Below are 21975 nucleotides of genomic sequence, written 5' to 3'. Positions count from 1 at the left end.
GGTTAATTTCAAGCGAACTGTTTCTTAAATAACTTGTAAGTGAGTACGGTACCGTGTCTCTTTGTAATATCATTTAGTTCAAAACAATAATATTCTTTGATGGTGTTTTGTTTTGATAACATTTAAGGAAGTGTTATGTTCCGCTGATGAGTAATTTTCATAGTTGTTTTGGTACTGAGAATCTCGTGAGCGTTGCATTTGCACTGACCGTTATTTCAATCTAACTGTTTTTACCCCCCTTTTTTTTTATTATTCAGCGCTAAATTTTATAGTTATTGTCTGACGTAAGTGTTTGAGCTCTCTTTAAAAAAGTGCTTTGGTATTCAGAACGCATATTCGTGATTTAAAATTTTTTTCTTAGTCTCATGTTGCTTGTCGATTCTGGTTTAAACAACTTGATTTTGAATGTCTTGTTTTTTAAAGTCAACATTCATTATTTACCTGTCATAGACTAACCGAAGACTTAATTAGTGAGGAATTTTGGTAAATTAAGAGTTTTAGTTTTCTGTTTTGATGAAATCGATAATAGGAAACTCTGAATACTTTTTAATAACATACATACATTCACACACAAATAGACATACAAATATATACTTATGTATACATATATGTTTATAATGTTGGAGTTGTTGACAAGGCGTCTTTCAAATACACTTTTATTTACATTAAACAAGAATGCGTATCACCTTAATCTTCAAATACACTTTTACATTAAACAAGAATGCGTATCACCTTAATCTTAGCTCTTCGTATCAGGGCTCACCACTTTGACCAACTCTGCTGGATCTTTTTCCGTACTGGTTATCTCCAAGGCGATAACTTATCTTCAAAAAAAAAAAAAAAAATGGAATGTGTCATACGAGAAGGTTCCCTTCTAACTTTTGATTGGAGTTGAAGTTGAAGACCTTTGATGAAGCTCATTTGACCAATTTTTTCTTTTTTTCTTATCTCGGAGCCGAGAGCGTTGGTTCGGTTATGAGACTAGAGAGGCGCCTTGGTTGCTCTAACTGAATCTCATCATAGATGGCTGATGCGTCGTCTGATATATTCTGGACGCTTCAATTGGCAAAAATGACATTTATCATTCTTCCTCTATCAATAAACGATAGCACTTTGGTGCTCAAGCACTCTTTTTCTGTGTTTGTGTCAAACTTTCCACCACAACAGCCAAAGTTGGGCTCCCTGGCTGACTGGCGTTAACATAAAGTTCACATTTATAGGTCTAATGGCTGCTTTCGGCCTACTGCCCGCCCGTTCAACCATCATCACGCGAAAGGGAAACCACAAACTCTATACTTCAGTTTAGTCTCTCCTCGTCCTGAGTCATTTCTCGCAGAGGTTTCTTATGTGAACAATATAGAGCAAGATATCAACGGAATGACTCTGGAGAAAAGTGAAGATTCTTTAGTAACTTCATACACATATCACACTAATACAATACAGTCACGCTGGAGAATTAGAGGTATAAATGACTGAAGCTTCTGAAGCAGACGCTCTCCTGTGGGCGAGACCGGGAGGGGAGGGCAGAATATCTTTATTTTATTTTACTGGTATTTGAGTTTTGTAAAGGACTGCAAATTAAATCGTACGCAGATATATTAGGAAATCAATAACTTGAATGCCTATTATTTAACAAGGTTCATTTCATTAGATTCAGTGCTTGTTACCAGTATTATATACATACATATATGCACATGTACATATACTGTATATATATATATATATATATATATATATATATATATATATATATATATATATATATATATATATATATATAGGTATATATATATATATATATATATATCTATATATCTCTCTATATATATATATATATATATATATATATATATATATATATATATATATATATATATATATATATATATATATATATATGTGTGTGTGTGTGTGTGTGTGTATAAATTTCTGAGTAGTGTTTGAACTTTTATCTTTCGTATTTTGTGGAAAAATTTGTAAAGCTAAGCCTGGTCTGTGATGCGTGATTGGGTAGAAGCAGAGAAAATGGTAATCGGTATTCACATAATGTTCCCAGAGCCATATATTCGTCCTCCGTGGTGATAGTGAAAATTATTTTTGCTTTCTCCAACTTGACAGGGAGAGTTTTACAGGCCCACTTTTGGCCTATCATTTGCTACAGCAGAGGGGCCTCTTATTGCAACAGAATTTCACCGTCATGAAGGACATCAAATCTGCCCCCTGTATCGGCAGGATCTCATCCATCCTTAGGATATTGCCAGGATGGGTCACCGAATTTGACCTGCAATGGGATGTGACCTTGGCTGTATAAAGATCGTTAGAATTGTTGCAGTTTCCGGTGGACTTTCGCAAGCTGAATGATGTGATGCATTGGTCCAACCGTGGCATTGCAATTGCATTAGATCTGTTTTGCACAGATATATAGGATCACTGGGAAAAGATCCCATAGTGGGGGTAGTTGCCATGACTGCATCTCGGGCGGTGCACTGTAGGCATTACTTAATTTTCTTTGCAGCGTCCCTTCGGCCACTTGCTGCAACCCCTTTCAATCCTTTTACTGTACTTCCGTTCATATTATCTTTCTTCCATCTTACTTTTCACCCTTTGCTAATAATTGTTTTATAGTGCAACTGCGAAGTTTTCCTCCTGTTACACCTTTGTAACCTTCTTCACTCTCAACTTTCCTTTCAGCGTGAATGACCACATAGGTCCCAGCGCTTGACTTTTGGCATAAATTTTATATTCCAATTCCAGTTTCAACGGGGAAAAGAATAATGATAAATCAATCACTCATTTGAAGCTAGGAATTTTGGCATCATTGTAGTAGTTATTAGGAAAATTGTTTCAGGTGGTAATCATGAAATTCCCAGTTAGGAAAATGCTATAATTTCATTAATATCTTTGTGGCTTCCCACGGCGATATAAACACTGGCCTTAACATCGTGTACGTCTGTGGCTCCTTAAAGCCCGAGAAATCTGTTGTCGGATGATTTACGGATCTAGATTTATTCATATCATTTCGTCCACCTTCGATGCCATAAACGAAGATGAAAATAGGCCTAATCTGAAATCCAGTGAGTCGGATTTCAAAAAAGTTGAACATTGTTAGAGATATTCTAAAGACCATAGCGGTAAAAATGGCATTTTGACCGATTCCCTCACGATTTACTCGATCATGAGAGATGGATATGGATATCGCGCATGCGTCGTGAAACGTCGTGGAAGCACTCCTTTTAAATTTACCTTATGAGTTCTAAAACAGCGTAAGAAGCAATTTATTCAAATTTCGCTAGGTGCTGTATAAGAAAATAAGTTTTCACAAATAAATTGTTGATATTTCCATATGAAAGAGCTGTTTCTTTTTGATAGAATTACACCTGTTGTTTTATGGACGGTTCGTCTTATTTACCCTTCAACTATTCGTCGATATTTCCATATCAAAGTTTCCTTTTGATGGATATAACCCCTAAAGCTTTTGATTATATGCACTGTTTACAGATTCATTACAGTTAATGCATTTAAGATAAAACAGATGCACCATTGTCATGATATATATCTTATATATGATTCCTTCAACGTCAAAATCTTTCACACAACCCGGAATTACTTGCACGTCATCTCATTGTTGCCATTTTGAAAAATTTATCGGTACTTTTTTCGGTGCTTATTCAGAGCTTATTTTAATCTCTTAAGCCTACTTCTTATATTTGATATATATTTATAAGTAATTAAAATAGAGATTAATTATTTAAAATATTTTTAGCGTTATTCATTACTAAAATCATTATAGATTCTGTAAAGAAAATTGGTTCTTATTCACCGGTTATTCAGTCACAATAGACAAAACTTCTGCGTTTTACACTCGTTTTGGCTGCTACGCTGATAAGAGTATTAGTTCTCATTATATATATTCTTCGCAAACTCAAATGGCAACGTCCGTCTAAACTTTAAGCAACATTCGGTTTTAGACTGATCCTACTAGATAATAGTACTATCAGTCTCTAGGTTATCTGGATATCAAAGGGATTAATTGAAGATTTATAGCGACATCCACAGAGAGAAATGGAAAATCCTCCAAGTTAATCCAAGCTGTTGGATCTTACTTATTTTCCAGTGGTCATTTAAAATCTATGGAAACTTATCACTTATGTGAAATCCAAATATATATTGAAAGTCTCGAGAAACAACAATTAATTTTGTCTCGAAAAATGTCAACTTCACAGTCTGCTGTTGTCATGGAAACCATTACTGATGCCATATTCTGCAAGATTTTAAATTTCTTTTCCTTATATCTTTCTACTGAAACGATCAAAGACATTTATTTCTCATGTATTTGATATATTTTAATTTTTAAAAACGTTGCTGTCATTTAAATTCGATTTGTTTTAAATATTATACCATTAACACAGATTTTTCATAGACGGTTAGTTTATTTAGATTTCGCCAGCTTTCAACAATGTTGCCAAAGTGTCGGGAAACTGTAGTGATGATCGGCAATAATTCAACCAACAATTCATACAGTATTTGAACATTGTCAAGAAACAGTTTAATCTTAAATTTAATCATTTTAAAGATATTAAGTTGAGTATATTTTTTATGAACGACTTAATACTTTATATTTTAGTTCCTCGGTTACGTATTTTCTTTAAAATCGTCTTTGTGCAATGACGTCATTTCATGAAAGAAAACGTGTCTGAAGGCTCCGTGTGATAAAGGTTGTTAGGCTGTGTGCATATTTTAATGGGTAACTTAACCGTTGTTTAAAGTTTTATTACAAATGCATAATTTCATTCAATTTAACAACTATAAATTTTGAATTATAGTTACAGATGAAGGTGCTGTATATTTCCTGTGATTAAAAAAATGCGCTAGAAGACACGTTGTCACTGATTTAAGCAGAAGAGAATATTTCCAATATTCAACTGGAGGATTTTTGTAAAATACAATATTTCCTTAATGGATTTGCGTGTGAAAAGTATTGTTCTTTCACTGAATCCCGCTTGTTTATAATTATTAGTCGTGTATATGTGCATGGAGGTAATTGTACATGCGTCTGTGCATGTACTGATATGTCTACACTCTACTGCCTGTAGATGCATGTGTTTCATGTGCATGTATGTCTGTAACTGAACATATCATTTAAACATGTATAAACTCATGTATGTTCCTATATAGTTTATGTATGAATTTACTTATATGCCTATGTGATTAAGAGCATGTGTATGTGTAATTTATATAAGCACATAATGTGTGTAGGTATGTGTTTGCATATCTACACATGAATATTTGCATTTTGATACGTGTATTTTATACATGGGTGTATTTGTATATATGCATAAATGCATGTACATACTCATTCAGTTTAAGAACAAGTGTATGCTTGCATACACACATTTATGCACATTTGTACATGCATACTATATATATATATATATATATATATATATATATATATATATATATATATATATATATATATATATATATATATATATATATATATATATATATATATATATATATATATATAAAATGAGCTTACTTTACTTCGGTAATAAGCTCTTCGTTGGGAAAGTCGGTAGAGCTGTGGACTAGCACACGCTAGGCCCGAGTTCGAGTCTCCGGCTGGCTGATGAAGAGTTAGAGGAATTTATTTCTGGTGATAGAAATTCATTTCTTGCTATAATGTGGTTTGGATTCCACAATAAGCTGTAGGTCCCGTTGCTAAGTAACCAATTGGTTCTTAGCCACGTAACATTAGTTTAATCCTTCGGGCCAGCCCTAGGAGAGCTGTTAATTAGCTCGGTGGTCTGGTAAAACTAAGGTATACTTAACTTCGGTAATAACTTACATCCAAGGGGTGTAACTTAAAAAATTCATGCTAGATGACACTAATTGTCTTTAAGGGAAGCTAAAGTAATACAACGGAATTCTAAATATCAATTTCTTCTATTTCAGAGTCCTTGTTTTTCACAAATTAACACCAGGACATTGGACGAGACTGTGTTATATGAAGAATAGTGTTGTGATGATTTGTGTTATGGAACAAGAGAGTTTTCTGTAAGCACTGTATTGGGTTTCTGATATGGTATGTTGATTCTGTTTCGAGTTAATAGTCTTTTATGTTGGTTCTGGGGCGTGGTTCTTGCTTGTTTTCATTACCCTTCAAGTTTCCTGTTTAGCTAATATTGGGCTTATGTCATCAGAAGTCTGTTTACCGTAGTGTCTTCTCGAGAAGTGGTTTTGTGTTAATTTTTGTCGAAAATGAAAAATTCAGTTCAAGCCTCAGCCAGGCAATTTAAGCTCCACATGGCGGAACGCCATGGTAATTTACTTTCATTAAAGTAAATGTTATGCGCAGCTTCTATATTGTGGAATATACTTTTAAAAAATGACCTTTGGAACTACCGGTTAGGTGATATTTCCACCGTCCTGAAAAGTTCATCGAAACGGTATTAGTAACCAAGGCCCATGTTTGCTTGGAAATTCCTTAAAACGCCCTACTTACACCGCAGTGAGGTGTGACGTAAAGAAAGATTTTCTTTGGTGTTTAGTTAATCCTTGAAAGCCTTTCAAGGATCGTAAGACTAATCGAGGCTGAATTGGCAGGAAATGTCCTCTAAATCTTTGTGGCTTAGTTTTATTATGCTGTGGTTCCCGGTACTAGTTTTCGTTATCTGGGTGCTTGTTTATTATTTTATGGAGAGTCATACGTTGCTTATGTTAAATATCTTTTTTTTTTTTTTTTTTTTTGTTAGATAACTTATTTCTACTCTAGTAGGTAAAATCCGTGATCGGCGTTGACAGTGGTCAGTTCTGTATCCTTCCACGGCAATTTCCAGAATGTGGTTTTGCAATTTAGGGATTATCTTCATTTCTTTTGAGTTAATCAGTGTGGGTATACTGGTAAGCTACAAAAAAAATCAGTTTGTGTAGGTAGAAATATTAAAATATTAGTTGTACGGTCCAGTGTGAAAGGACCTTAACAAATTAGCTGAGGCGGTTGCCTGAAGCAAGCGTGGACTTAGTGTATTGCACTTTCACACCCTGAAGTTAGCCATTTGAAATCTGCATTTTACTTTAAAACCATTATTTGATGCTGGAGTTCTTATGCTATGATATTAAGTCTTAACATTAGTACGAAATTCTTGCTCAAATCTATCGTAAGTTTTCTATCGCAATGCTAAGAAATCACAAAAGTAAGCACGTGATTTTGTTTATTAGCCGAAGCCACTGGGAAAGTTCAGAATGAAACGACAGAGTGCCAAGTACTTTCGTGTATTTTTTAACACATCTGCGGGGCATTAAGACTTTGTGGCCCGAAGATGTTAAAATACACGAAAGTACTTGGCACTGTTTTTTTTCATTTTGAGGTTTCCCAGTGGCTGCAGTTTCTATTATGAGTTTGCTGTTACCGAGGTATTTAATTTCTTTTTGTGGTTTTACCATTCATTCCAGTGTGGCTGGTACTGAACACGGCGTTCATGGGAGTGGTGCCACTGGCATTCCAGTAAAACTTTACAGCAAAAGAAACGAACGTCAGAAACGTTCAAAGCACACATTAAAACGTAGGGAAGCGATAGTTTAAAGTTAAAAATGTGACCATGGTTTAAAGCAAAATTCTAAATAGAAATTATGGTGAAATTGCTGTGTATAATGTAACAAACTCTCTGCGTATTATCTATAAACACATGTTAATCTGGGCACTGCGGAAAGAGAAGTTTAGCCAATGGCTCTCAACTAAGAGACTTTTGGCATTACTTTTTTCTATTGTATGGACGGTCTGAAAAAGTATTTTTAGCAACGGTAACGAACTGGAGTAATCTTGGTAAATGTAAAGGAGATGGCCGCACTTAGATTAATATTTCATGACTGAAGGAATTTTGTTTATTAAGTCTGAGGTTGGTTCTGACGAATATTGGAAGTTTATGAAATGTAAGGTTTTAATGTAATTTTTTTTTACACTGGGTGTAGTTACTCTTGAAACTCATATTAGTTATTTGTCTGGAATGGCTAGTAATCTAAGAAATCTGACCACAAACCTGAAATCTAGTAGCTTCTTAAAACCGTAAATTTTAAGAGTTAAATCACTTTTAAGTGCCCCAAAGCTCCAGGTACTGGCCACAGAAGGGAAGTATTTATTACGTTGGGCTTTGTGGAACACTTTAACAGCTAAGCTTTTATTTGGCGAGTAGACTGAGCAAGCTTTACACTGGTATGGGCTCAGCAGCAAACCCCTAAGTTTTTATATGTATTAGAGAAAGCGGTAATTGTAAGGAGTTCCACACCTAAATATTGTTTATTGAAATTTTTACTGAAAAAAAATCTCGAAAAGGGTGTATATGGGGTAGTATGTGAGGTAACTTGAGAAATTTATTGAAATGTGAAAAATTTAATGTTTTTCCGCAGAAAAACTCCGCAGGACGCCATGTTTAGTATTAGTCCCTCGGGGACTAACATTAAAACATGGCTGAATTCATTATTTCGGCTCTGTAAATTTATGTAGTTATCTCACCTGTACTGCATCATATGCACCCTTTTCTGTATAAAGTCGTTAGATTTCATTAAGACTGTCTCCGGGCAGAGCTCTTCCTAAGAACTACAGAGAAAGCTTAGATGCAAGCAAATATGAAGGGAGTTGAAACACGGAAAATTTCTATGTGCCAGTAAGTTTTGCAACTCGCTTCGCCTTCCACGGAGATTAGACGTTGCCGGGATGTTCAAAGAGGCACCTTAAGTGCAACTGGCAGCTGCAGTCAGCGCAGTTGGGAAATAGTGAAGGCGGTGTTAGTTCTCAGGCCATATTTTACTCTGGTAGGAAGGGGAGTGGCTTCCTTCAGTCAATTTCGCCTTTTTCTTAAACGTTTACTTTCAAACTGTTAGAGCTCTTTTCACTAAACTGTCAGCCATCGGCAAGATCTTAAGCGCTGGGTGGGCTGTGGCTAATGTGAGTGGAATTGAAATATTTAGTAGGGTACAGTGTAGTGATGAAATTGGAAGCTGCATGTCCTTGACTGCGCTGCATTGACGATGTTTTGCTAACGTTTTTCATACTTACAGGTTTGAATGTAGATACAGCTAAACTGTTTATTGGTATACTTGTATTTTGAACCTAAAACTTTTCATTTCAATACAGTAACTACCGTATTGCGAGGTATAGTCAATACTCATTACTTAACTCTTCCTTAAGCTTACGTGTGATGTGGTAATGTTGATAAGTTTTAGTTAATTGGTTACTTGATGCATCTTTTAACTTGAAGGAAAAAAATCTTTTTCAATTTTCAGAAAGTCATTAATTTGTGAAATTTGAACGAATAAGGTTTATTTCGATCTTCAGGTCTACTGTAATGGAAGAATAGTTTTTCAACGTCGTGGCAGGTAGAAAAAGGTGGTTTTCAATCCTAAAATTCCACTGTTCGGGATTAAGTGTATGGACAGCGCATTCCTCTCTCGTCATATTGACAAATTCAATAAATAAATAACCTGACAACCTAATTATGTTGCGTAAATGCTGGTGACAAATTTCCACACTAAGGAAAGACAAAGTTTTCGTAATTAAATTGAAGATTTAGACAAATATTTGATTACCCTAATTTGATAATCATCGCTATTTCCATTGTATCAAAGATCTGACTGAGAAACTTAGTTACTTATTCATACAGAAACTTAGTACTTGGTAATTAACATTTCGATTTTACTGTAAACTAATTCCGGATATATATTTTTTTTCCTGTAGGCACAGCACTGCCAATGGCATAGAGGAATTGCTGTATTGCAAGTTTGCTGTTATGATAATTTCAACGTTGACAAACAGAATTACATACTGGGCAAACCTCAATATAACTAATGGCATGGCTTTTGTAGCTTGTAAAGAAACTTTGTAAAAGGTATTCAATAAATAATTTAAGGTACACCTTGGGTATTTGTTCCTTACTGTACCGGTGAAGTATTAAAAATCTCTTAAGAACTCTTAAAAATTGAAATTCATCACAAAAGCTTGGGTAAATTATAGTCATTTAAGGCTTTGCAATTGAATAAAGATTCTGTAGAATACTAGCTGGCCTAAATTGTGGTATAGAATATAGAATTTAGGCAAAAGACCAAGCCCTGGGACCTACTGGGTCATTCAGCGCTGAAAGGTTAATTAACAGCAAGAAGTTTTGCAAGGTGTAACAGAGAAAACCTCAGTTGCACTCTGAAACAGTTGTTAGAGAGGGTGGAAAGTCAAATGGAAGGAAGAGAATATGAACGGAGATATAGTACAAGGAATGAAAGAGGTTGCAGCTAGAGCCAAAGGAACGCTGTAAAGACCCTTGAGTAATGCCTACAATGTACCAAATGAGGTACAATGACGGCACTACGCCCTTCCTACGGGGTAAATTGTGGTATAGCGGATGGTCTAAAGTTTTAAAGCAATTACCTTGAGGTATAAAATTTTGTAATGGGGATTGCTGCAAAAGTCATAGCATATCTTGAGCTGTTTTGACAGGTGATAAGTACATAATCCAGAGCGATAAAGTAAAACTCGAATTCTCCGCTTCTTCTTAGAAGTTGCACTCGAAAGATAACGTATACACACAAATATCTTAAACCTATGAACTAGCACTTGGTGCAATTGTAGTCATTTTTAAAATCTCTGCTGATTACCAATTTGTAAGACTTGGAAAGCCACGAATGGAGTATAATCGTAGCATAATCCTGCAAATACCTGCATAATTCGGGTTGATATTGCTTCATCAGATGCATACGAGGCATTCTGTGTATATGACTTAGAGGTTCTCCTCCTCTGACACTTTTCAGACTTGACTATTTCAGTTTCAGTGCTGAATGACGTCATTGGTCACGGTGCTTGGCCTTTGGCCTAAATTCTATATTCACCTCAGCATCAGCTTACCTAGCTGGTATCTACCGTTGAAAGAACTGCTTAACGAATGTACATCTGTGGACTAGTGAGGACAAAGCTTTAAAAACTTAGTTTATATGCACATATATATATTACATACTAGGAATGTCATTTCTGGGTCAGGGAAAAAATTGAGTAGTTTTGGCTTGAATTAACTGTGCTCTTAAAAGTTTTCTTAGTGTTTGGATGTGTTGTGCACATTTCACTATTGCCTTAAAAGATCTTGGCGGTGCTTCGCTCGCTTCCAGTTTATTGACGTATTTAGAAAAAATAAAGGTTTAACAGGAGTTCCAAACACGTTTACCGTGAATTAACCATTTCTGCAATAAATAAGATGGATTTCGGCACAAACTTGGTAATGCAGTCTACATAAAGATGTTAGTGCACATAATTTAGCTAAAAATGCTATGAAACGCTCTGCCTATTTTTTAAGTAACAGTTAAGCAAAGGCTCAGTGGTTATAAAGACACTAACCGCCATTGTTTCAAGGGATATTTTTTTTCTTGCAATTAATCGTCCCAAAGTAGTCTAATAAATTAGTTGCACCACAGTGAAGTACTGAAATTCCTAGTGGCTGCGAAAAGGCTGTCAAGACACTATGGAATTGGACAAGGTCATGCAGGTGTAAATAGTGTAAAAACAAGGCTGTCTTAATTTGTCCCGACAAGCTGTCGAGTTGGCTTGCACTCATTAAGATTAGAGTTTCTTGTGGTAGGTTAAATAAAAAGACAAAGGCTCAATATTTGTGGGAAAGGCACTGGTAGGATGTAGCATATTCAGAAAATGCTGAGGTAATTATGCTTACTAACGTTCATTATCTTGTCAAAACTTGACACTATGCATAAAGAGCACCAAAGGTTTTAACGCAGTTGAGTTAGATCCACTAATATCAGAAACTTCACATGATTGTTTTAATAAGGACCTAGTAACTTAATGAAATCATCCTGGAATAAAAGGGTTCTTGATACTTATACTTCAAGCTGAGAGAGCAGAAGCAGATACATATAGTTTCGGTAACTGAACTTCAAATGTATTCTCGTTTTGGTGAGAGGAAAAAAATGGGGTGTGAAAAGCCTGAGTTGCCAAATAAGGTCTTGTTGGTGTTTTTCTAGGACTGAAGTCGCGCCTTTCTTGGAGGAGGAGGACTGTTTAGAGTTCAACAGTGGAGCGTACCGAGACGGGCATAGTTTGCAATATGGGGCCGGTTAGAAGATTGCTGTTAGGGGCAGACCTTGGGGCAGACTGTCGATAAATGGACAATGGTCAGATTCAAAAGCCAATGTAAGATCTTGATCGCTAGTCGTGATGCATATGTCTTTCAGAAGTGCCCAGTGTTCAACATCAGTCTCGGTACAGGTAATGTAATTTAACTGTGAAATATTAGCTGCAGTTTTGAGCTTTGTATCGTAAATTAATACACCTTTGAAACAGTTTCAATGTTAAGTTCCGTATAATAGATCCTGTTTCTTGATATCTGGTTAAACTTTTCATCTTGCAGGACGATTTTTACCAAAACCTGATGATGGAAGTCACGCAAGAGGAAGTGACCTGTTAAAGGGTTCTGTTCTGCTGACATCATGTATGGACCTACAGCGGATCTTGCTCAGTGGACGAGGTGGAATTGGTTAATTAAGAAGGCTACAGTATAGTAACCATAGCTTCAACACAGGTAATGCAAAAGTAAAGCTTTTGGTTGTAAGAGGCACATAATTTGCTTTTTTCCCGTGAGGGGGAGGGTGGGGTAGTGTCGTCAGTGCACCGCCGCAGGCATTACTTAATGTTCTTCGCAGCATGCCTTCGGCCCCTAGCTGCAACTCCTTTCGTTCCTTTTATTGTACCTCCATTCATATTCTCTTTCTTCCATCTTACTTTCCACCCTCTGCTAACAATTGATTCATAGCGCAACTACGAGGTTTTCCCCCTGTTACACCTTTCGAACCTTTAACTGTCAATTTCCGTTTGAACTGAGTGGCCTCATAGGTCCCAGTGCTTGGCCTTTGGCCTAAATTCTCTATTCAATTAAATAATTTACTTATGTAGGAATTAGGCGTGCACCGATTTGTCAGACGTTTTGGTTAACAAATCCATGCGTTAAAAACCAGAATTGAAGTTTCTGAAATTTTTGCATAAATTATCAGTTGTAATTGAAATTCGACTTTTGACTTGATCTTGCCATCATAATTAACCATGCTTATGATTATATAGTTATATATAGTCAAGTTCCAAAATCTAAAATCTATGTAACTGTAACCTTAGAGCGTTCTTAAGCATACGATCTATTTCTAGGATGGTGTCAGATGGGCTAGACAAATTTCAAGCAACAAGCTCCTCTCGTGGAAGAGATTAAATACATGGAAGCTTACTTCAAACGTCATCCAGCAGGAAATAACTGATGTCCAAAAACTCCACGCATAAGGCATGAAGGAGAAATATATTTTATCCAGGTAATTTGCACTTTTTATTTTGATGTACTTTTATTTTGATGTCGTATTGTAAGTCTGGTAGTTAAAATCACTGTTCTAACCTGTGAGGAAGGAAAGTCGAAGAGACAATGAAAGTCTTCTGTTCGCATATCTATACATCTGAAACCAATAAATTTTCTTTTAACTGGGCCATACATAGGCTGAATTAAATACTGTAATTACCAAAAGCCAGCGAGTCCTAACCGATCCATTAAATTTATGGGAGGATATTTGTTATCCAGCACTTTTAAACACTAAAGCCCAGTATCCCTTTTGGAATGGACCTGCATTGTGTTTTGTTTACTTGGTAAAATTCTCTGATCTACTCGACACCCATCGACAATGTCATGTTGACAAGGCTTTCCGAAAGATGTCAGACACATTGGTTAAGTTTCTGACCTAGGAACGCTTCTCGAGTGTTTAAAATTACTTTATTTGCTTTCACCCTCAAATTTCAGATTTTTTTCCTATTTAGTAACATGAAAGCTCTTGGGTCTTTTGCTGTGGTTGTACAAAGGTGACTGACTCTGAAATTTGGGCCGTCTCCTAAATGGACAAAGGTGGAACTAGATCAGTCTTTCACAAGCTCCACTTTGGTTGGAGTAAACCAACATGGGTGATTTAAGATTGCAGCTGACTGCTTTCTTGAAAAGGGTGTAACTTTCCCCTTAGATCCATAACTGCTCTAGAACGAAAAAGGTAATTTAGCATAATTTTTTCCTCAATACAGTGTACGTGCTGGTCTTCAGATAACTGTGGATGTGAACTTATTTTTGTACTATTGAAACTTGAAGACTGGTTGGCAGTTATTTGTGAGGGGTAGGAGTGCTGGATAATTCATTGTCAGGAATTAGAGTCGAAATTTTTCCTCAGTTTTGATTCTTTGTCAGATGAACGAGTGAGCACACTCAAATTTTCTGTTAGTCTGAACTAGAGCCCCCTTAATGAATCAAGGTTAGGCCTAAGGCCTAACTAATCTTGCTCTTCGGAGGTAACTCACTTCTAGCTTGAAATTGTTCCTTCACTCAGCAGGTGAGATAATTTCGACAACTTTGAGTTGTCGTTTTTAACCTACAAATGAGCAGAACTTCCTTGCTTCAAGAAGGAGGCTTTATTGTTGAGAGTAATGTAGTCTATCATGTTCATTCCAAGACAAAGCAGCATGAAACTGATACCCTTAACCTTGGTAGTCAAGGTCAGATATTAAAAATCTTTCACATTTTCTTGGGTATATAAATAAGTAGGGTATTTTTCAAATACCCTTCAGACTTGTTCTCAAACATTGTGTGTGATATTTTGACTTATGATTTCTGTTGGTACTGAATGGTTCTTAGTCCAGTATCATTGTTTTCCCTAAGAATCACGGTTTTCTTTATCTCATGTAGGAGACCTCTATCCTTTGACTAAGTTGCTGCACACTGTTTGCCCTAGATGATAGTGTGTTCTATTGAATGCTTGAATAGGGAAAGTCTGAGAGACTCCTGCAGAACGTGTGTTTTGCAAGTAGTTTTTCTTTGGCTGCTTTTGTTAGCGTATCAAAAGAATGGTTGAATTTTTGTCTCAATAGACATTCATTCAACCAATGTTCTGTGACCCTGACTTTTAGAAGTTCATGAGTGACGTTTGTTTGAAGTGTACACTCAGATGAATGTTCATATGGCAAGTTTCACGTAAAGTATAAACTCAATCCATGCTTTGTTACTTAATCATGTTAGGTGTGTTTTGAAAAAAGATTTTTTTTTTTTTAATTCAGTGTCAGTGTGCACCCTACCGTAGGAATCATTCACGTAAGTTAACGATTTACATTCATAATGCCTTCCCATTGTATTTTAATTTTATTATGATCATTATTATCTTATAAAGTTAAAAAATATTTTTCATCGTTTATCTACGAATTGTTTGAAATTTCACAGTAGAAACTAATTCAAACTTTCTACGATTTTTATATATTAACATGTTCCAATGAAGGTGACGACGTTCCAAAATCATGGTTGTTAGGAAGTGATGTTGCAACGAAGAGGTGATATAATCAGAGAAGAAACGAAGGTAATGTGATCCATTGTTCCAAAATAAGTGGAAGAAACCAAGAAACGAAGGTGGTGGTGATGGAAATGAAGATGATCCATTGTTCCACAATAAATGGGGAATACAAGAAATGATGGTGGTGATGATCCATTGTTCCAAAATAAGAAATCCACGAAAAACAATATAATCCACGAAGAGAAGTGTTCTAACATCGAGAAAAAAAGTGATACTATTTAAGACGTTCCAGTTAACGTGTTTTTTATAAAGGGATCATCGATTTTAACATGATTTGGAATGGGGGTGAAGTCCAGAAGAGCTGAGCAACAATTGAAATATAAATTTTAGGTTAAAGGAAAACTATTTTTAGTCTCGGGCAATGTATATATATATATTTTCTTAAGATGTGAATAAACTTTTAAACAAAATAAACTTTTAAACAAAATAATGCTGTAAACTTTCTTTACCTTTGCACCCTTACTGTATTTAACAACAAACATTCAGGAATAAATCTATCGTTAATATCCCTTTTCTCCCCCCATAAAATTAAAATATATAAACAGCTTCTGAATAACCGTCGATGATGGGGTTTAACCATTAATAGATTTCATCGATGAAGACTAGAACTTGTCATTCAATGAGGGTTTTTGAATATACCCCTTCTCATTAATAGATTTGATTCTTGATGAAGATTTTACTAGAACTTGTCACACTTTCCTGCATCTACGATGAGGGGTTAATTTATGAATATACCCCTTCTCATTAATAGATTTGATTCTTGATGAAGATTTTACTAGAACTAGTCACACTTTCCTGCAAAGACAAACGTTATTAGGAATTAGCATTAATTGAACTTAACTGCAAATGCATTTTAGAAAGTATATTTTTTAATTTGGCAAATTTTGCATTTTAGAAATTTATTTTTAACTTCAAAAAAATTTTAGTAACAGAAATTTATAGAAAAATTAATTTGAAACAGTGTAATTTGAAACATTAGTCTAATAGTTTCAACTTGATTTGACATTTTGATGTTTAAATCTTACTCTAATTTAAGTCATCTCTTAAATTAGTCCTGCGACACCATCATCCCTCCTTCACAACTGTTTTGCCTCTAGATGTTAACTCGAAAACGCACATTACTTTTTCTCGAGGTCACGTGAATCTCGGTGATTAGAGCATGGAAAATTACAGAAGCTCTTATAAGAAAAACTTCAAAAAAGGCACATTTAAAACCTTCATTTAGCTGAATAATAAAACTTAAAAGGTATTTACAAAAAACAAAGCCCAGATATACATACTGTAGTCAGCCTAGGAAGCAAAACTAAAATTACTACTAGCTTTTACTGTGGTAAATATATTTATCAGGAAAAGAACTCCAACAATCTGAAACAGCAATATGCTTTGAACCCTGAATTCCTTTGGTCCTATTATATATAAACTAGGGCCCTGTAAACCACTAAGTAGCGTTCATTAACTTCAGTTAAGTCAAACTGGTTTTCTTTGCAAGTGTAAATAAAATCTTCAAAAATGCAACCATTAACAAAATCTGTTAAGTACCATAACGATGCGTTTCACGGGAACTAAAACGAAAACATTAAGTTCACTTATTGGTTCTATAAAAATCATAGTAAAATAGTTCTATGATCAAAGAAAATTCAGACAAAATTCAGATACTAAAAATTTGTAAAGTGAAATTCAACACTTAATGAAATCAGGAATTCATTCAAATGTATTAAACAAAAACAAAATATATTAACAAATACACAAGTTTGATTACCTTTATATTAAAATTCCAACCTCCGTGCAGATTATCTTAATTAGGAATTAGGAATTCATTCAAAGAAACAGTAAAAACAATTACATAGTACAGATTCTGATTACCTTTAAAATTCCAACCTCCCTACAGATTATGGACTACCATGAAGTAATGATGATAAATATAGCTGCCGTCCTGACGCTCCATTAACTCAACCATGTGCTTCTCCCAATTCATCAGTAGCACTAGGAATTTCAGCATGACCAGTTATTTCGGATACTCCAGTCTGAAAGAACAGTTTGCGTTACCTTAGTAATTCTCATTATAACTAAATCATTACAGCCTTAATACAGATTGAGGATTTTTTTTTTTTTTTTACTAAATATTCGAACAGTCAGGTTACATATGCTCTCTGCCTCGATCTCAGTTTTCTACCACAAAACCTAGCATATCTAAAAGGTTTAACAACCACTGCCTTAGTTTTATCAAACCTGCAACACCATTCTTGCCACCATGAACTACACATTTCCCAGTTGATCATAATATAGTTCATTATGTGAATTGAAGTCTGGACCACTACAGACTTTAGGAAGCTTAACTCAAGTTATTTAAATCCAAATGATTCAAGATATTTCATCAGCTCATATTCTAAGAATTCTACCTTAGTGCCTTGAACAATACACAATTAAAAATGGACAGCATTTGAAGCCAAGTGAATATTATCAAAATATCAAGGTTAGAATCTTTAAAAATAGCAGAAGGCTGAAATCGATTCTAAAGAGAAATTTACTTAAGTCTACTCCTAAGATCAGCCGAGACCCTAACACCATGTGCTGTACAGTATTGAGACAAATTTACCCCAGAGATTTTCGATGAATTTATGAAATCCTACCTCCAATCAGCAGCTTGTTTCGAGAACAGTCCCCTCCCAATGGCCTTGTTGCTGCGAGTTTCTTTCCATTTGAACAGAAACTTTTCTCGAGGTCTTTGATTCCAATACTCAATGGTCATTCTCGAGGTCTTTAATTCCAATACTCAATGGACATTTTTAATCTAACATTTCACAGGTAACAGCCTCAAGCTTAAAATTTCTTTAATCCGCAATGCTGCGACAATCATTCCGCGATGGAATTTTTAGCTTTAAGTTACCAATTTTCTTTTCTATGACAGCCAACATTTCACACAGTAATACAATTAACGGCTGAATATGTTCGGTACCCAAATCAAAATTCTCACCTGTTGCCGGACCGTTGACACCAAAGATTATCTGTCTGGCTAGCACTGCCGTCTTGTTGTCCATAGTGTCAAAACCTTACACCAACAACTCACATCACATGTAATCTGGAATACTGTAGTTATCCAGCTCGATTGAGAAAAGGCTTCGCATCGACAAGTCCAATTAAATACCTCAGACAAAGCTTTCATCAGTATGGCCATGGCATTCCCGTCTTGGTCTATTTACTCATTGACCGTCTGGAAGGCTTCATTCACCCTCTGAAGGCTTCACCAGATCTGCAGCTACAGGTTCCTTCTGTGTGGCTGACCCATCAAATTTTCGCAGTCCAAAGCCAGCTGCAATGCTAATGGACTGTTAGCGGTTGGAAATTTGTGTACGCTAACGGTTTAGTTCTTCGTGCACTTGAAGTAGACTTGCCAATACCTGAACAAAATTTTGCATTAGAATTTCATATCTTTAGGCTGCAAAACCATTCAGTATCAATCCAGTTATAAAAAAGTTAAAGTTTATAATCTGGTTTTACTAGGTGCCGGTTCTCCTTACCAATAAGTAAAACATTTACCATTATGTATTAATATTTGTCATTCACCTGACTTAATTCAATACCTTTGACTTATTAAAAAAATTTTTCTGATACTTATGAACAAGTCTTTAAACCATTCAAGATTTTCATTAGCCACAAACACCAATAATATAGCAAGAAAGTTCGAGTAAATTGTAAATTTCCTCAAAACTATCATTTAAGTTAAAAAAAAAACTACCAGTAAATTCTGCATTGCAGAAGTGAAATGCTTGATTGCCCTCTGTTCCTCAAAATTCAGAATATTAGCAACAAATCAAGTCCACCAGGCTTCTTAGCCCCCTTGAATTAGGTCTGAAAGGTTTTCTGAACACCCTTACACATTCTCCTCCCCACCCCCGGAAAAAAAAACCTTAAGGTTTCCAAAACAAGGCTATGTCAATTAACATTTAGAAAACACAATTTTCTCCAGTAGCAGCACTATGAAGATTACAGATTCCTTAAGTATCAGGGTAATTTCCTTCCCTTCAGACAAAAATTCCTGGACACTCGACTGCACCAGAAACAACTGCTCCAAACACCCAAACTTTACAACTCAAACCAAAGCCTACTTGAAAATAGTACTCCAGTAGAAGCCATTTTAACCATTACCACCTTTATCACTACGTACATGAAAATTTGACATCCCTTAAAAATATGGGTAATTCTAAGTGCTAACCTTGGAAACTTATCTCTACACTTTTAGGGCTTCTGTTACTGGCGGTGAGTTTGTTGTCGGCCAACTGTTATTTGCCCCCTAACTCTACTCAACAGTAAAGGGGGACTGTGGGAATTTGGGGTTTTGGGTGGGGAGAACACAGAAATGGAGCGGACATGTTTTTGGGAGGCGTCTGGGGGAAAACAGGCGCCCAGTCTCCCCAACAAGCACTGGACAGTGTCCCCAACAAGCACTGGACAAAACAAGCACTGGACAGTGTCCCCAACAAGCACTGGACAGTGTCCCCAAACAGGAAGCACTGGACAAGCAAACTGGACAGTGTGTCCCCCAAACAGGACAAGCACACTGGACAGTGACAGTGTCCCCAACAAACAGGACACGCACTGGACAGTGTCCCCAACAAACAGGACACGCACTGGACAGTGTCCCCAACAAACAGGACACGCACTGGACAGTGTCCCCAACAAACAGGACACTGGACAGTGAACAGTGAGCCCACAACAGTGTCCCCAACAAACAGGACACACTAAGTGTCCAACAAAAACAACCCGGACATGGGTAACTGCCAAACTTAAAAAACCTCTTGAAAACCTGATATACAAGCCTAGATTTAAAAATATGGAAGTCACCTTAGTATCAAAAGCCGAAAAAATCAGCCCTACACTAACAATGTGAAAAAAAAAGACTAGAAATCAGCCCTACACTAACAAATGAAAAAAGCCTAAGACATCAGCCCTACACTAAGTGAAAAAAAGCCTAAGAAATCAGCCCTACACTAAAAATGAAAAAGGCTTAAGAAATCAGCCCGACACAGACAAACAAAATGAAAAAAAGATATCAGCCCAGTAAAAGAGCCTCGACAATGACAAATTAAAGTGAAAAAGCTGCCGACTGATCAGAGAGAGGCAGAAATCAGCCCGGGATTATGTAGTAATCAACGGATAGGTTTGCTTAAAAGCAAATGGTGTTACAGACTAAATACACACACGAAACAAAGCCACTACAACATCTTCTAAAAACAAAAAAGTCTCTCTCGACCTACCCGCAAACAAAAAATCAGGGCGTTGCAAAACACTAAAAAAATCAACCCAAAGCAAATACAAACTGGAAAAAAGCACGTTAAAAGAAGAAGACGAAATCAGCCCAGTACAAGTGAAAGATTTGCTGAAAACATTTGCATTGCAAAACACAAATATCAATCCCAGAGTCAAACAGGATATGACATTTTTATCCATCCCAGTCAAAATCCATTACCAAAATCATTCCTATCAAACGAGGAAGAACTAGAAAACTTTCTACCCAACTTCCCTACCTAGTGATTACGCTAAGAGTAACCTAAAAGTATTTTATCTATTGACCACAAGCCATCCCATGCAATTGCCAGATTAAGAGTTCATTGGCGTAAGTTTCACCAAATTAACAGTAAACTTCTAAATTCAGTTTTTCATTTTCAAGGTTCACAGAGCCTATGCTAGTCAAAACTTGCAAACGCGGGTGAAGTGCTATCCATAACACCGATGGTTCTCGTTTCAACAAGTCCCTGAATTTTCATAAAAAGTGAAGACCAATAATCCGGTAAAATCACAAACCAGGAGTAAATGGATAAAAGTCCCTATTACAATTATTTATACTTACCACAACAAATACCAAACTCACCAGCAATATTCCTAATTTATATTTTAAATGTTAAGTCCCCAAATTTTCTCACGAATTCGTAGCTATCTTACAAATCCTATTAGGAAAATTTTAAAATCCATACGACGGTATCTCTACAGGTATGATGTGGACATTAACTATTCATGAACATTATGCAACAAGTAGCGCCCACAGACAAATCCCAGCGCCCTTCCAGCTGAGAACGTAAGTCGCTTCAATGGATTCGTTAAATACAAGGCACAAGGACCTGCGTAGGTAATTGAATGTGTACGCCATTTTTCAAACTCATCAGAACCACAGCCTAAAATGTTCATACACCCAAAACCAAAAGAGCCTCTGTACATATAAACTCTCAAAATATATATGAAACTCACTTGTAAGTAATCATCCTTGGAGTAAAGTGACAACAAGAGAGCCTTTAAAACCACACACACAAAAAAGGATAGATTTAGCACAGCCACGACAGGTAACAAACTACCTGCAGAATTTCAGAGCCGGGTGATTTTCACTGAACAAGGAGCAAGGGAGAGCAGGACGGGTCAAGACACTTAAGTTTCTTTCAGCTCCTTAGAAGACTTTAGCGCCATCTAGTGGCCAAGAGGCGTCAATTTTCTTTATGCATAATTTCACGAAAACTCGTGGAAAATGACAATATATCGTCATTATTACTTTGCATGGATCATTATTTATAACTTACATAT

General features: G+C 36.0%; 2 long non-coding RNA genes across 2 annotated transcripts in view; one reads left to right on the top strand and one right to left on the bottom strand.

The window, feature by feature from the left end:
* The window catches only part of LOC136836350 (uncharacterized), a 49848-nt gene extending 34063 nt beyond the window's left edge, over window positions 1-15785 (top strand). Inside the window, exons 2-5 of the long non-coding RNA XR_010852376.1 lie at window positions 12016-12259; window positions 12402-12572; window positions 13190-13347; window positions 15334-15785. This is a non-coding gene — a long non-coding RNA (uncharacterized lncRNA). The remainder of the gene's footprint in view (window positions 1-12015; window positions 12260-12401; window positions 12573-13189; window positions 13348-15333) is intronic.
* A 252-nt stretch (window positions 15786-16037) lies between these two features.
* Window positions 16038-21802, bottom strand: LOC136836346 (uncharacterized). Its single transcript, XR_010852375.1, has 4 exons — window positions 21649-21802; window positions 18036-18803; window positions 17269-17429; window positions 16038-16200 (listed from the first exon to the last, which is right to left on the bottom strand). It is a non-coding gene; the product is annotated as an uncharacterized lncRNA (long non-coding RNA).
* Window positions 21803-21975: the final 173 nt, after the last annotated feature.

Source organism: Macrobrachium rosenbergii, chromosome 56, assembly GCF_040412425.1.
Source record: "Macrobrachium rosenbergii isolate ZJJX-2024 chromosome 56, ASM4041242v1, whole genome shotgun sequence".
In the NCBI taxonomy this organism is placed as follows: domain Eukaryota; kingdom Metazoa; phylum Arthropoda; class Malacostraca; order Decapoda; family Palaemonidae; genus Macrobrachium; species Macrobrachium rosenbergii.
The sequence above is the reverse complement of the archived record's forward strand: the minus strand, read 5'-3'. Positions and strand labels throughout refer to the sequence as shown.